Raw genomic sequence first — 17,413 nt, 5'->3', positions numbered from 1 at the left:
TTAGTGGTCTAATATTTTTTAGTTTAATAAGAAGCTTTCCCTCCTGTTTCCTCAAGGTTTTTTTCATGGAAGACATCCAGCTCTCTTCTGCTCCAGGAGCTGTAAATTGACGGCAAAATAAGAAATTAAAAGTACCTGAGGACTGACAACAGGTGCTTGGCAGGGTGCAGTGAGAACTGGGTTTGTTTAGCAGTGCTGAGCCATCAGCTCGCATGTGAATGCTTTCTCCTTTATTACTTAATTTCCAGCAGCAACAAAATGTTTCAGCTGAGACACAGCCATTGCAAGGGATGCTTCAAATACTTGCTATTATCTTCCTGTTTTCTTTAAAAATAGTTATAAGTAGAAATATCCTGAAGAATAGAGCAGAACAGAGGCAATCACCCCTATGATTTATTTTATGACAGTATAAAATTGACTTGCCTAACTATAGTCTAAGATTTAACAACATGGGAGGTGTCTCACACTTTTAAGGCTTGGTTTTTGGGTGGTCCGAAATATATTTGCTATTCCCCAAAATCTGAAAATCACTTGTCTAGAAAAAAGAAAATCTTCAGAAAAAACAGCACTTTTAATACCAACAAATACATTTAACCAGAAGAGATTTCATGCCACTAAGAAGTTCAGGGAAAAAAAAGGGGCTGATTTGTTGGCCTTATACAGGGAAAAAAAAGGTTATTAAGAAACCATAATACAGTAGTGACCTCACCCAGCAGATAGTGCTGCTGAGGGTAATAATTTTTTATGATCCAATCTGCTATCTAACTTTGGAACAACTTGGATGACACAGGTTTTTTAATGGATTGCTTAAAAATGAATRTTTCTGCATCAGAAGAGTGTTTTGGCTTCCTGAGAGAGTGATAGGTTATGGGCTTTGTTTTGATTCGAAAAATGGAAGATACAGATCTGAYAAAGGCAGGGCACAGGCAGGCCATGGCACTTTGGAAGGTTTGGGGAATGCATGGTGAGGAAAAGGAATGAAGAGGGGTGGGAAGATTGGGATCGCTAAACTGTTTGTGCAAGATTAGGTTTTTAAAATATGAAGTTTTTTAGAGATTAAGTTTTAAACAGAATTAGGTAGCACTTGTATGAGGGGGCTTTCAGTGACTTGGGAAATGACTTGGCTTTCATTCTAACATTCCCATTCACAGGTACAAAGGCGACAAGTTTTTTTTTTTTCSTTTTCTTTTAACAGGTAATGAGACTATATCCATTTAAAATGACTTCTTTTGTTTCCATCTGAAGCAGACCACTGCTGCAGCTGTTGAGGTTATGAGCATCTCAAGATCACCGAAAGGAACAAACGGGAAAATTGTCACTGGCAGAAGGCAGCAACCCTTCTGGTGCTGGGCTGMATCCTCTGTGCTCAGGGGATTGCAGTGGGGAGGGAAAAGACCCCCTGTYCCCTGCAGAGCACCCTCTGCTATGCTCTCTCCAAGAAATCCTGACGGTGATGGCCTCACTCATCACCACCCTTCACAGATGAATCCCAGTTTTGGGATTCAAAACCTGTACATAAACCTGACAGGGCTGTCATTCAGGTAAGAAGKATGAATAAAATAAAACCACTCAGTTTAGGAGATCAGTGACACACTGTGAACAACAGGCAGCACTAATTGGGGTTTGGTTGCATAATTTTCATGAACAATTCATTCCTGTATGGCAAAACATGCACAGCTGGTCATGGAAATCCCAAAGAACACCCTATTGGATACAGGCTTCTGTGACATTAAAAGTGCCAACCAGTGCTGCTCACATCAAACCACCAACTCAGCAAACTCAGATCCTCTGCAGAGGAGACCAAATAATACCTGAGGCAGCAGCTACAAAGAGAAAAAARGGATTGCTGGCTAGTGTTTGTGCAAGTGATTTGTCTTACAGKACAAATAGACACAAACAGATGATTGCTCATAATGCAGATCTGATTACACGCCATCGAGAGGGAAGATGGGGCTGTTATTTTGCTGTTTGTTTGCAATGAATGATTCTGTTAGTGCTGCTGAGAGCCGTGGCAGGAGATCCTGCCGGCAATCCCAGCGTCAKTGCTGAAACGGGCAAGCCTGGGAAGAGATGCTGTGCAAAACCACCAGGGGCAATTTCTAAAAATCCCCAAATATCCAAACCACCCAGCGATTGCAAAGTTTCCGCTGCRTGCAGAGTTGCACTGAAAGAAAGAAAGATCCTTGAAAGCATAAACTGTTTACTCAAATAGAGTCTAAAAGCTGAAAAAGCATTCAGCAAACAAAGGCACAGAGGACAACTGTTTTTAATTGTCTGCAAAACGAGTGTAAGGCTCTGAGATGTGACATCCCACGGCTGAGGGATTTCCTCTAATKTGCCACTGAAGCAGCAAACTGGGATGGTTATTACCCATTCAGCAGCAGCCACCTGCAGTGTGACAGTGGGAGCCCGTGTTAGAAGGGAGATGGATGGGGAATGGTTCAAATTTGGGCAARGCTGGGGGTGCATCCTCATCCCATCCGTGGCAGAGCCCGGTGTGACGAACAGGGAGGATTCCTCTTCAAACCAGCTGCACTCAGAGAGTGACCCGTGCAAAATAAGATACATCAGAATGGCCTTTTAAACAATTCTGTCAGCAAGGGACTTGSAGTTCACCACAATTTCTCTGTAGTCCATTAAAGAAAAAGTCTCTTAGACTTATCAAAGTCTTACAGGAAAACCAAGACTTTATTAAACTCACAAACTGATGATCTTAGAGTTTAGTGGCTTCATACTCCAAAATAAAAAAGAGTAATAGAATCATATCTTTCATGATAGGAATTCCTTTCAGGATCAGAGCAGAGCACACAGGGGTAAGGGGTAAGGTAATTTCCATCCCTGCTAGGAAATATGTCGGTGTTAAAGAAATGCGTGTTTATGTGCACAGATAGAGAAGGTTAACACAGATGAATAAGTGATACATTATAATTGGGGTTTKGGGCCCATTATTCTCAGCCTTTGATGCAGTTTTTCTGGGGCCCAGCTGTCCTGTGGGTTCCTGAGAATGCCTTCCTTTCACTCTAGAGGTACCTGTGGTCAGCAGTGATCCTGGAGGTGTGAGGTACCGATTCCCAGGGGAGGTGGCCTCACTGCACTCTCTGCACTGCTACAAATCAACAGCATTGTGCTCATTTAAGGGAAAAGAGAAGGGGAAAAAAAAGGCCAACATTGCTTATTTTCCCCCCTTTCTTTAAATATAAATACTCTTTAGAGCAATTTTCCAGGTCAGTTTTGGTCAGTGGTTTGACTGATTGCACAATTTCTGTCAAGCTTCAGCAGTAAATGGCAGAAGTGTGGTGTTGCCCAGGCAATGCTGCCCAGCATTCACATGGGACCAGCCTGAGACGTGTCTGAACTGAAAAATTCAACACCTGGCTACCTCTGTGTCCTCTGTCTCTCTGCCATGGATGGAGTTGCTCCTGTTTCTTCAGCCTGRTCGGAAACAAGCCAGTCTGAAATCCACTTTTGAAAACTTCCCTCTAAAGTGACAGCAAAATGCTACTACATTGATTTAAACGGGTTACAAAAGAAAAGCCATTTTTCTTAAATATATTAGAGACTTTTGACCTTTTAAAAATAGATAGTTGACACTTTCTCCTGTCAGTTTTCCTCGTGAACATGAAAAACTTGTCTCCCTACCATGATTTATTGAACCCCGGGGAGTTACAGGGTAATATCTCTTAGCAGGTATTGACGTTTCAGAAATGAAATCAAGCACYGACTCTTCTCATCATCTCTTTGCTTTGCTGCAGATACACACAMGTGTTGGACTGGCCTTTCTAAGTAAGTGGAATATTCATTTAACTGACTGAACACTAACAGCAGCTTCACACTTAGAGCATGATGTGTAAAATCAGCCTTTGAGGGAGATTATCACGARGTTTCAATGCTCTGCCTTCCTGTCTTCTCCAAAGGAGCATAAATCCCAGTTCTCAAATACATCTGTGCAGGCATGGGAAAAAGTAAAACGCAAATTTCCACAGGGCAGGCAGAGGCAAAGGGGATTTTATTTCTATCRGTGCTCTAGCACCATGCCAGCAACCCAAATGAAAGTCTGTGGAGAGTTTGGTTGCATCAAATTAAYTGTCCATGTAACGGTTTTAAATTGGTCTCTCTGATCTGAAAAAGCACACTATTAGTCTGCAGAATTGGAGCTGATAACAACCAGATCCAACAGACGAAGCTACATCGTTATAAGAATTGATTTTATAATCAGTACAGTTTGGGGGGATGGATATCTCCTCCTACTCCAGCACYAGGGGAGTGTATCACACTCAGTTTAGTTTATTGCCAGCAAAGCTGAAAATGCACGAAACTTTGTAGGGTCAAAGAAGCAAAAGGGTCTTTGGAGGAAATGGCAGCTTTCCACAGAAATSTGGCTCCACACAGGCAGCCCAGAGAGATGGGGCTCAGAGCTCAGTGCCCTCCAGCCACTGGGACAGACAGATCTGCTGCCCCCAGCTTCAGGTATCACTAAATTTTATCTGTGACTATGAAAGCCTGCAGGGGAGACAGAAAAATGTGTGTAAAACAAAAACACCCTCTCTGTCAATGGCACATTTCCCCCTCAGGCATGACGGGCTCCAGAGGATGCTGAGACCATCCTGGCAGGCAGAGATGGGTGTTCAGCTGAGGAAGGCACCCCATCTTTCAGAGATGCTGATATTCCTGAACTGGAACTCCTTCCCTGGAAATGGGCAAGCAGCATTTATTGCCACTTATCTTTTATTACTCCTCTCTTGGCTTTAGCARCCATCTAATGATGAATAGTTCATTAAAATGACCTGGGCAAATGAAGAAATTACATTTGAGATAATCACTCAGGAGAGCAGCTGAATGAGGAAGTGGGGCAGGTAATTTCTGGGGAAAATCAATAGGCAGACTGTCTGGGACTGGGAGAACATGTGGCCTCCAGAACCCAAAATCTAGTGACAGCCTTTCCAAACAGATCATCCTGAAGCAGATGTTCCCAGATCTGAAATGCTCTAAGGATGCACACACTCACAAGAGGCCTCTGGAGGACAGTTAATTTCTAATTCCAATACATTACAGAAACTGGAAAATCAAGARTAACAGGAGCCTCAGACAGGCACAATTAAACATTTTAACTAAGAGGAGAAATTCTAAAAGAAATCCCTCTTACTCCTCAATTCCGGCATTCAAAATCTTCCCAGGTTTATGAAAGAACACTCAGTATTATTCACCAGAGYAAATCACATAGTACATACACCACTTCAGTGAAAATAAATCTCCTGACTTGACCCATCATGAGAAAAATATTAGCACTGCTTAACRTTAAACCCAATTATGAATACAGACATCACCCAACAGCTGCCAGCACCATGCACTACATCTTTCAAATGTCCTCCTGAAACGATTTGGATTTCTTTTAATCAGTGTTAGAGTCTCCCTGATAAATACATTTTTCCAGCACAGAGATTTCCTTCTCTCCTCTTTTCTATTTCCATTCATTCTTCCCTTCTATAAGAGCTACTTGCTATTCTTATRTTTGGTATACTGTATTTCTATCTGAAACCTTGACCCTACAAACTCTGATCCTTGAGCTTTGGCACCAGGCTCAGCTCAGATGGTTCTGCATAAATATTTGTATGATTACATACAGCCTAASCAGGGAAAAGGATATTCTTTTGTGCTTCCAAAGTTAAATCCAAAGCTCTGCCTGGCAGCAGACTGCCAGGGAAAACCCAAGCACCATCAAGAAGCTACTAAATTGAAAGCTTTACMAAATAAGTGTGCAACAAGACTAATTTATCTGATTATGATACTCCCATGAGCAGAAAAAATGACTATTAACCCCAAACCTGCAGGTCATATTGCGAAGAATGCAGATTTGACATCCAAACATGGGAGTAACAYACAACCCTTAACCCTTTTGCCAAGTGGCAGGGAAGAGGAGATTGATTGAAAATATCCAGAGTCTTATTTTACMCACAACAGAACATCTGTCCACTATGACACCCTGGAAAATCATATGCTTCCACCTGAGTCACTCTGACACAAATAACCCTCCTTTATCAGCAAACACTGCAAGGCTGCACACAGACAAGAAAGTCTTAACAGGGGAAGGGAAGGTGTCATAAAACTTGGGCCAAAATTCAATATAATAATATGTTTCTATGTCTGTGTGTGCATACACACAATATTTCAATAAAAGCAATAAAAAAGAATAACCCCATGGCCACGGGATGGTTCTTGCTCASTGAAAGCAGGAGGCAGCTGCCTTTGTGCACATCCAACCCCATTGACAAGGAAGTTAAATCATGTTTTCCTTAGAAGTTACCGTGTCTATTCCTTTGCTCAACTGCATATGCTTAAGATATTTTTTCTGTCTGACTTCCTGTATTGATGWAAATAAAATGGAACTTACAGTGTTTTCATAGCACGCAACCCTGGCACAACCTTTTTGGATTTCCAGTAAAACCCTTTGAGAAMATAGTACTGATAAGGGGGATAAAACAGTTCCTGAAGAGATCCCAAACCACAAAAATTATCATTTGGAAAAGTCATGTTGATGGAACACATTTAAAAAATAATAAAATTAAATCCATCTTTTCTGATTACTATCATTGCTTTAGTTGAGACTGAAAAAAATTCAGAGCCTGCAGCAGAAGGAATGGAAATCCGCTGATTTTAATAGTGGATCTGTATTTATATAAACTTCTACTTTTTAGGGGAGTGCATATTTTCCTGTAATTCTGAAAAATGTTGTCTCTAGAAAACACACAGATCAATACACAGGACACAGAAATATACAAAGGTGATCCTGTGAGAGCAAATTAGCTGTCAGATTTAAAAGAATGTTTTTTGCCTGTTAAATACTGAATTAAAACTAAAAGAAAAATGCTATACTGTTGGAATTTTTTCCATCAGATGGGGAAAAAGTACATGTTTTTGAATTATTTTAACARGAAAATGAAGAAACAAATATAACACATATTATGGAACATGATCAGAGTTCCCTCTGAAAGATGCTCTGTCTTGAAGTCACTCAAATTTGGACCAGATGCCTGGACAGGAATGTTTTTTCTCACATGCAGAAAGCTACAGCAAACAGAAAGCAAACAGCAGCACCAGCAGTCACCTCATTCTTCTACACAAAGGGAGCAGGGTTGCATTATATTCCTTCCCACAGTTCCCACTTGGCTCTGTAGTGTGGCTGTGGTAACAGATTCCCCAGGTGAATCCCTTGTGCCCCATGGGAATGCCTGTGGTGAGGACAGATTAAGCAGCAGCTCAAGTTCATGGGATTTTAATTTTTGTCTTTGCCCTGGGGGCTGAATTACTGGAATTGTGCAATTGGTACTACAGTGGCACCTATTCAACCTAGGAGCACCCAAAGCCCCAACCAGATGTTTTAGATTTAGTGGATCCAAATGGATTCAAACATACATCTATACTTTGATTTTTTATTTTTTTTTTTTGGGGGGGGGGGGGGGTGAGGGTTTTTTTGGGGATGTGTGTGTTTGCTTTTGTTGTAGTTTTTTTCTTTCAACTGGCACACATTTCCAATCAATGGTATAACTTATTTTCTGTTAAACGAATGAACCTCTGTGAGCATGAAAATCCCAAGAAGCCATACAGAGAATATTTATCCATGAGACCTGTTAAAAGAGATGAATGCTACAAAATGACTCCATTTCTGCTTGCTTTTTTCTCTGTGTGCTAAAGCCAATTTAAGGACATTAATCCACTGAAGACTGAAAGGGGCAGGTTCTGACCTGAATTCAGGACACGAATCTCCCATCTCCACCTGTGACTCTCCTGGATGCATTYTGCCCCCTCATTCAAAGGGTCCAGAAGGGCAGCACCAGGATGGATGYTCCTACACCCTCCTCCCTGAAGATGTGCAGATGGAGCCCTGTTAGGRGAGCTCAGGTTTGTCAGTGACATGATTACATAGGATGGTGACAAAGGAGGAGAAGGAAGGCCCCCATTACACAGGGGAGAACACACTYGATCTGCTTTTAGGTCACATTTAGTTAAAACTAAGGTAAAAAGCCTTTATTGATGTGACTGGAAAAATCTTCCATTTAYCCACAGATGAGGCACAGCCAAAGCCATCAAGCCTTCCCACAGTGCCCCACAAAGCAGTGTGGACACCACTGAGCCCCCAGCTCTGTCAGAGCCATTCCAGCCTGGCCAAAAGAGGCTGCTGCTGCTGCAAACCTGCCTGAGCTCACAATGAATCACCATCTCTGCAGGGCATGGGCTGAGATCACCTCTCACAGTGTGCAARCCACCAGCTTACTCACGTGAAAATAAAACATTCATCACACACAGGCTGGCTGGAGATGAACAAATGACCCAGAAATCTGGGGGGCTCCAAATCCTGTTACCCTTGGCCTGAGTCATTCTCCTGTTACATGGAACTTGTTGTGACATATTTTGTGTGGGCTGCCAGGTGGGGGTGGAGAACAACCCAAAGCCTACTTTGCCGTTTAGTCCTAAAATTATCCATAACTCATTCAACAGACAAATAAAAGAAAAAAAAAAAAGAAGACCATGAAAGAGGAAAACGTGTCAGCAAAGGAAAAACTTCCTTGTTGCATATTAGGTCTTCATTTGAATTCCAGCATATATCTGAATGAATTATATTTTTTAATTTGTTTAACTATGCCAATAGTCACCATGCACTGGTTGTTTTAGCAGTATTTTCTCTTTATATGTATGACTCAAGAATTGCCATAGCAACGAGCTTCCTAATTAGCCTTCAGTTACCAACAATCAATACGATTAGACAAGGTCAGTGCTGGAGTAAGAGCTGGAGTCAGCTCTACAGAGTTTAGAAAAGGCTCCTGAGAGTGAATAGAGGCAAGAAGAGGARRARCAGGCTCCTGGATGGTCTTTGCTCYGCCTTTACTCGCCSTCCTGTGACCAAAGGAGCYGTGGCAAGGGAGAGCYTTGMCACCAGAGAGCTTTCAGCTGCCACCAGAGTCACAAAACACGGGGCACAGAGACATCCTCACATCTGCAGAGCAAAAGRTACCTTGSTGTCRCATTGCTGGGACTGATGCTGGCTGYACACCACCAGAGGCAAGAACAAACATCTCCTAGATTTTTGTCGATATAAAATTCATCTCCGTGGATGGGAAAGGTCTCTGGAACCTGGAGATCCCATCTTAGCTGAGATTCCATCAGGAAGCCCTCCCTCTGGAGACMTGAGTGATTGCCCACTGCTGACACAATTCCCCCTCATTTTTACAGCCTGTTTGGGTCTTTAACATGTTATCTGTTACCCTGAAAGTGCAGTGCCTGGCAGCACAGTGGGATGGAAATATAATGTGCTATTCAGAGCTGCCCTGGGTCCTGGGAATACAAAACAGGATCCTTGATACTGACAGATGAAGGCTGGTGAAAAGCCACTTTACTTGTTAGTGTGTTTGAGTCTGCTACCAAGAATCACAGGCAAAGCCGAGCTGGGTTTCAGATAAACAGTTTGTGCTGTCAATTAYGGGCACATGGCTGGCACAGATGAACTGTGATCCATTTACTTCCCTCTGCACAAACTCATTGCCTCTTTGCTCCGTGCCCTGCTCCTCTCTGGAGGTTTCTCCTCTGCTGCAGAGGTGCCCCCAGCCTCAGCTCACAGCACCAGATCCCCAAACAGCATCAGGGTCAGGGAATGGAGGAGCCAGCACACGGCACGTGGGGAAAATGCAATGATAGAACAGTCATTACATTTTCAGCACCAGTGGGATGTGCTGCAAACCATGAGTTTGGAGGCAAAATGTCTCGACCTTCCTCTGCACAGGATGTCCCAAAAATGGATGAAAGGGTTTTAAGCTCAAACAAGGCAGCTTTTATTAAAATATCAACTAAGATAATTAACTTTCAAGCAGGAAAACCTTATAGGATATTGGAAGAGAACAGAGGAGATTTTATATCCTGTCTACCCTGACATCCAGTGCCTTTGGAGGTTTGGAGTTCAGAGAATCATAGAACAATAAGAGTTGGAAGGGACTTTTGAAGGTGACCCAGTCCACCTTCCCTGAGGCACATCTGCTTAGTCCAGGGTGCTCAGAGCTCAGTCCAACCCAACCGTGAGTGCTCCCAGGGATGGGGCACCCATCACCTCTCTGGGCAAACACATCCCAGTGGTTCAGCATTTTAAAAAGCTTCACAGTAAAAAGCTTCACAGTAAAAAGCTTCTTCCCTACATGTGATCTAAATTGACCCTCTTTTCATGTAAACGTTTAGTTTAAATTATTCCCTGTCCTGTTGTAACAGGCCCTGCTAAAACATTTGTCCCCATCTTGGAACACTGAACAGCCAGGTTCCTCAGTGGCTCATTCCTGGGGGCACTAAGCTCTGCTTAGAACTCCTTTAAACCCTGTCCCTCACCCCTGGCACTGCCCCCTGCTCTCCAGGGCACTCCTTAGGTGCCACAGGTCCACCTCAGATCTGTAAAGCTCTGGCCACTGGCAGCCCCTCAAAGCTGCTCCTCTCCAAATGGGCCCTTTATCCCACAAAGGGAATTCTCAACACCCCTTTCTTTCCCCAGGGAGCCCTGCTGCTGCCAGCTCTCCGAAAGAGCCTCATCTAACTGGGAACTGAAATAATAAATAAGCACGTCCTCTCCGCTGTGTTGTGCTCACCCCTTCTCACAGCACAGATGGGGAAAGCAGAAATCTTAAAAATCCAGCACCAGAAGCCTTAAAAATGTGGGAAATGAAGATGAAAAACAGTTCACCATAAAAACCTCATTCCAAACAAAAGATAAGATTGACAAAGGGATTAGACATGTCTAATGAGCACCTTCACTTCATAATTGCACTAGAAAGGATAAACATTTCCAGATAAAGATGTAAATCTTTGTGCTCTTGAGCAGACAAGCAAGATGAAAGTAAACAATGCTTCCAAATAACAAAAACTGATTTAAATCCATCCCCACATGAAATCCTGCACTATTCCTGCTTTTAGTGAAGGAACTTCTAAGCACAAGAGAACATGGAGAGACCATTCCTGGTGTTTGTTCCCTGTTTATTATGTACATTTCTTCTCAGAGAAGGAAACACACTATGAGGTGGACAAAATATATTCTCCATGTGGATTAACTATTCCACAGCTGTTCCAGAGATGTTCTCTTGGACATGTTCCTTCAGCAAGTGGCACCAGCAACTCTCCAGGGTGAGGTTCTGAACTGGGAAAGGCAAAAGTCCCTGCCCCAGCTCCCAGTCTGCTGCTGACTACACAGGAAAGCTTACAAAGAGTTCTCCAGCTTTCTGCATTTCTCTCACAATCATTTGTGATTTCCATCTGTGGTGKTGGCTCCCCAAGCATTCAAAATATTTTCTGTCTCAGTATCTGTCTACCATTCTAAATCCCAGCAATTTAAATCTTTCCAAGACTCYTCTCTATGTATATAACACACATATATGCATGTATTTATGTATATAAGTATATAAATTCTGCCATGTGGTGAGTAACTGAGTCACAGAAGGTACCACCCTCTTACTGATTTTTAAAGAATCACACACCTATATGTAAGCCTTCATCCAAACCTGCTCTAGAAATCAAAACAAATATTCACAGTGTTTTGTGTGCAAATTGTTCTTGGCTTGGTCACAAAACAAACGATGGGCAAAATGAATCCCTGGTTTTACACCTGGGATGAATTARGGCCAGCAGAGCCTTTGAAAGAAAAATCAAAATGCAGCTCACTAATAATGATAAAATGCTCAGTTGCCTCTCCACCGAGCAAAGCAGCCATCAAACTAATGATTAAACCCACATCAATCATTTGGCACAATAAAAATAAAGGCTGTGCAATATAATGTTGTCAGAGAATCAACATCTCCCGCTTAGAAAATAAATGCCTTGACTTGATCTCAACATTTGTTTCCCATAAATGCTGAGGATTATATCAGCATTTGCAGAGCAATGGGGAACACTCCTTCACTGCAACGTGTCAATCCCACTAACATTATTCCTCAAGTAAACAGGAAAGCTGGATGAAATTAATACAGGAAGGTTGTTCCCRAAATCCTCCTGAAATTGAATTGCCATTTCTGATCTGGTGCCAGACCTTTGCTTTCTACAAACAATATTTAGTAGTGGCAACAATAAATATTGAAGCAAATCCCATTTAGAGCAAATTTGGCACAATTTCAAGGAGGTCATACCTTTTGCASTCACTCACTGGCCCAGCTATAATATACTCAACAAGATTAATAGAAAAAATCCTATTAAAACCTTCTTTATAATTCAAAAAATACTGTTTTTTTTAAATTTTGTATTTACAGTTCTCTCTGTTTCAAAGTCAATACATTTCAATGTTGAACTCTATTCAGAAATTTGGGAGTTAATATATAATTAACATTCAAAAGGGATTTTTTTTCAAATTATTTAGGGATATTAGAATGAATATAGTGATTTTATCAAGAAAAAGATAATTATTTAATTCAGGAAAATATTCTGACACATCACATGAGAAAAACCATATTTTGCCATGTATAAGTAGCAAATTATATTTGAAAATGTAAAATGTATATAGAACCAGCAATTTTGAGTATTTGAGTTTGTGATATATACACATAAATTTATTAAATGTACCAGTCAGCCACCTTAATTATTTTATGTTAATTAGWAGATACATATTTTTATATTTACAAAGTCACTTAGATGGTCATTTATTCTACCTTGAAAGCACACACACACCTCACAATAAAACACAACTGGAAGCTTCTTTTATTTTAAAATAGATCTTCTGGAGGAAAGAGATGGAAACTGAAGAAGTGACAGATTTTGGGGCAAAATTTTTGACTCTGCCAGCATTGATCCTTCCCCCTTGAAACAAAAAAACCCACCCCAAAGCAGCTGAGATGAATCTCAAAAAGCTGGCCAGAAAGCAGACACAGACACAGCAGCCTCCTCAGCATGCAGTGAACACACCCACAGGAGGAAAGAAGAAAGATTGTGGGATTAATTCTGCATCATGGCACGGCCATCAATTGTGAGGCTCCTTGCCAGGTTTGCCAGTCACAATAATCAGCTTCYAATGCCTCTAATGCGAGGGCCTGGGGTGGGGCTGCCTGGCAAAATTAATGATCCAGAGGAAGGCAATCTCTCCGTGTGATGCTGAACCTCCAGCCCGTCTGGCACAGCTTCTTGCTCTGCTGGAAGCAGGGGAAGCCCAGAAAATGGYCTAAGAGCAGGGCAAGCCAACTGAGAAATAATCTTACTAATTGAGAAAAAATATCTTAGTAATTCACAACATTTTCAGTTGCAGAGGTGGGTGGGTTTTGGTTTTTGGTTGGTTTGTTGTTTTGGTTTTTGATGGTTTTTTTGTGGGCTTTTTTATTTTATTTTTTTTCTTTTCGTTTTTTTTTTTTTTTTTTTTTTTTTTTTTTTTTTTTTTTTTTTTTTTTTTTTTTTTTTTTTTTTTTTTGTTGTGGGTCTTATTTTTTGTTTTTATTGTGACTACTTTGCTAAGACCTTCTTTAAGAATTGCGCATTTCACCCTCAAATCTCATTTTGGATGAACAAGATCTGATTTAAACTTCTTTGCCCACATTWATATATGCACAAAGGCTATCTTAATTTAGCATGCCCTTAGTTTTATCTGCTTTGTTTGCATGGAGGAAGGAAGGAGGACTCTGSATCAAAGTTTCCTCCTAAAAAAGAGTGGGAGCTCACACAAGCATTTGCCCACATTTCATGTTTTATGAATTCAGGTAATCTGAACAGTGTGTCACTGGGGAGAGGAATTAAAGCATTTAGCACACATTCACACAAGTGGGCTCCCTTTTTTTTCTGTCTCTCTGTCTAGACAGCTGTAAAACAGGGAGCTGAAATGACGTGCAGGATGACTCCCATTAAATACTTCAGTTTTTAATGCTGGCTTCACACCAGTGCAGTTAACAAATAAAGATTCTGCTATCAGTTCATTACCACAAAACTCATTCTTGCTCAACAAAAGCAAGTAATGACAAAATGTATTTTCTTTATTTTTTTCCCCTTCTAAATTTATTTTATCAAAGAAAGGAAGCATCAAGATACTAAACCACACAGAAAGAATTATGGAATGCTTCTTTCTTGTACTCTGATGTGTTTCAATTAAAATATGCAAATATTAGTGCGTTTTTCTGGGACTTTTTGAATAGAAAATTTAGAAAATGTTGATATGGACACTATTAATTGATTTTACATTTCCTAGCTTCTTCTTCTAAGGSTTTTTACTTTATTTGTAATTTTGTTCCACCCAAGCATTAGTGAAAGACTGAGATCAGATTATCTTTCCCTGAAATGTAGCAAAACTGTAATTAAATCTCTGCTCTTTGACATCGGCACTGAGTAACTGACATGGATAATAAATTCCTGCTCTAGGTTTTGTAATTGTGCGAGGGATGACAGCAATAACTGCGGGTGGAAGAGCTCTTCCACAGATAAGCTTTGGCAGGGAAAAGCAGAACAGCAAGTGATGATGCAGCAAAAGGTTTATAGATTATMATAAAGGCACCCAGTCTTTGTTCAGGGTTTATTGTGTTCATAACGCAAGGCAGAGCTGCTGCCAGAGTGAAATAATCGGAATTGAGAACACCTCTATTCCTGCATATTCACCCCAAACACAAAACCTTGCTGTCTAAGGGATGGTACTCCCAAAGGATGCAGGAGGGTCATTGGAAGCAGTGGAAGAAGGGAAATACAAAATTCCAGAGCAGCTCACGGCCATACAGAGAGGGCAAAGGGCACAGCTCCTCCTGGCTCCTCCACCATGGGGATGGACAYTGCACCCCTGAGAGGAGCTCCCGGGGCTGTTCCCCTGCACATCCCATCTSTGGGAGCCATCTCAAAGGGCAGAGAGGGCAGATGGAGCCTGGCACCCTGTGACTGCCCCTGCCAGCTGCTGAGTGTCCAGGGCTGCAGGGAAGCCCCACCCCACAGAACAGCCCCATTCAAACATTTATTCTTTGGGATAACAGCCTGAGTTTTGAATTTCTTTGCCTGTGTTGCCTTAATGTTTTTGAGCAGAAGTCCTCTTTTCCCTGAGAGAAAATGCACAGACTAATTTAAATGCATTAAGTAGCACACTTACTTTCAAGGCCTGCCTGTAAGATGCAGAATGTTACACATAAGTTCCTMTAATGTAAATTAGAATTTAGTATCCACAGAGTTGCACCTTGAGAATAAACCCTGGAGTATTTGCTACCAAAAGATGACTTTCACCTTGTTCAGTATGTATTCTGGTAYACAGAATGTTCTGTGCACCACTTCCACCTGAGGGTGTAAATAAATACTTTTATAAGCATGCACTGTTTAAATTATATATCACAGCAGATCCTGAAAATCCGTATTTTTCTGCTTACAAAAGAATAAATAGCAGGTTTATCCAAATGATGCAACAAAAGGTAGAAAGCAATTCCTGCCTAGATAAAGTTTCCAAATGTCTTGGCTACACTGGATCATAACCATTTTCTCAAAACAAGCCCAGTCTTTTGCATATCAAATGAAGCAACACACAATRCACTGCACAAGAAGAGCTGGAGAAGCTGTGAAGTGCTGAACAGATTTATTGGTAGCAGAAGACACAGACTGCTAATCCTTGGGTGATCCTGTGATTCCTGCCTCTCCCTTTCCTTCCCATCRTCTTTCTCTATGCTGGGAAGTTACAGAGCCACTTGCAGGAGCTCCATGAAGCTGCTTTCAGGAGCACAAGGGATGGGTTTGCCACTTGCTAGCCCAGGCAGCTCGATGGCTGCTGCTGAAGGAGGTCTGCATGGTGAATACATCCATTTGCCAGGTTGATAGAATTTGCTAAAGAAAGCAAAAACTTCCCATTCTGCCAAGTTTTATAGGTGAGACTTTTACAGTTAATCCAAGAACTCTGGTCCTGCTTCAACACAGAAAGAGAGACCCCCCGTTAATTCAATATTCTGTCTTCTGGCTGCACTGTCCTCAAGTGACTCCTCTGAGTTTAGAGAAAGCACAAAAGGTAACTCAATATCACCTAACTGAGCCAAAGGAAAGTGTGACTTTCAGCCTACAGGGGCAAACGGGAGAGATTTCAGCATCATCCATCAGGTGGGTTGTTGTCTATGAAATTAGCTGGTGCTTGTGCACCTAGGTCACACAACAGCAGCATTTGTCCTGAGGAATTATCACTGGATCTGCAGTCTCCACGAAAAGAAAACCAGAAAATCTTAAATGCATTAAATAATTGAGTAAATACCTGATTCAGGGCTCTTTTTCTCAACACACTTACGAGGAATAAATAGACAGCTGCTGTCTTTCATAGATAGAAAGCTTTAGTTTCCAGGAGTGTCAGCTCTGGTGGATTCCCTSGACCCCAAAAGCTTTTGCTTTCTGTGGTCTCCAGAGTTCATTTAGGGTTTAGCTCCTCAGGTTATCCATACCATAGTTCATGCCCTTACAATATRTCTTTGCCAGCATTTGTCAGGGAAATGCCTCTCTCCAATTACTCCAAAATAAAAACAGGGCCAGTAATGGTTGTTTTTYCCCCCTCTGKGACATCTTCTAGATCAAGAAGTCCYTCACCCTCACAGCTGAGTTTCCTTAGGCTGCACATGGGTTGGGTTTGAGAGCAAATGATGAACCAAAACATTACATTTTAGCTTAAACCCTTCAAAATTTTCAGGGGCATTGTGCCTTAGGGTGAATGAAACCTCTTTGGCTTGCAATCAGATCAAATTTCCTATAAATATGATGCCCAAATCAGGTTAGATCAATATTTTTATCTACTTTTCCACTTTGTAGTAACAAGGAGGAAACTCAGCAACAGAAAGAGAGAGATTTAGTGCTGCTTCTGCCTGTCTCTACGCCAGATTAGGCAGGTTGAAGATGGCACAGCTGCTGCAGAGCATGTCAAATTGATTTTGCCAGGTATGTGCCTGCATGGGACTGCTTTTTAATTTAGTAACTGGAGGGTTAATTGGTACTGGGAGAGTAAACAGGTTGGGAAGGCAGGAGTCCTGAAGAACTGCCACGTTCCAGTTGACTAATACTGAGGAGCAGGCAAAACATGTAGAACAACCAATCTGCTTTCCTGAGCACCTCTTTGCTAAATTAACACCAAACCAGAGCTGTGCAGAGGTCAGAGAGCTGCTGGCAACAGGATGGCAAGGCTGCTCCTCAGACCTGTGGGCTTCTGAAAGAATTTTCTGTAGAAAAACTGAAGTTGCATGTTTTGTACAAGAAGTCTCTGATAATTAGAGCCTGTCAGTTTATTTCATAACTTTAAAATTTTTATCTGAGAAGAAGAGATCTTTCTCCCAGACCATACTTCAGGCAAGTTGTTGCACCATATGACAGTCTGCAGAACGGTCATTGCATGTTTTGTCAGCAACTGAAGGAATTTAGATGGGTGAGAAGATAATGACAGGCTAGAAAATGGTTCCAGCTAGAAAATAGCTCTCACTCTTTCAAAAAATTAAAA

The 17,413-nt window shown here is 41.5% G+C and overlaps 1 protein-coding gene across 1 annotated transcript in view; it reads right to left on the bottom strand.

The window, feature by feature from the left end:
- FSHR (follicle stimulating hormone receptor) overlaps positions 1-17,413 on the bottom strand; it is a 75,970-nt gene that overhangs the window by 26,456 nt on the left and 32,101 nt on the right. The gene's annotated exons all lie outside the window — the stretch shown is intronic.

Source organism: Malurus melanocephalus, unplaced genomic scaffold, assembly GCF_030028575.1.
Source record: "Malurus melanocephalus ecotype Western Australia unplaced genomic scaffold, MMel_1.1 scaffold_175, whole genome shotgun sequence".
Lineage (NCBI taxonomy): Eukaryota > Metazoa > Chordata > Aves > Passeriformes > Maluridae > Malurus > Malurus melanocephalus.
The sequence above is the reverse complement of the archived record's forward strand: the minus strand, read 5'-3'. Positions and strand labels throughout refer to the sequence as shown.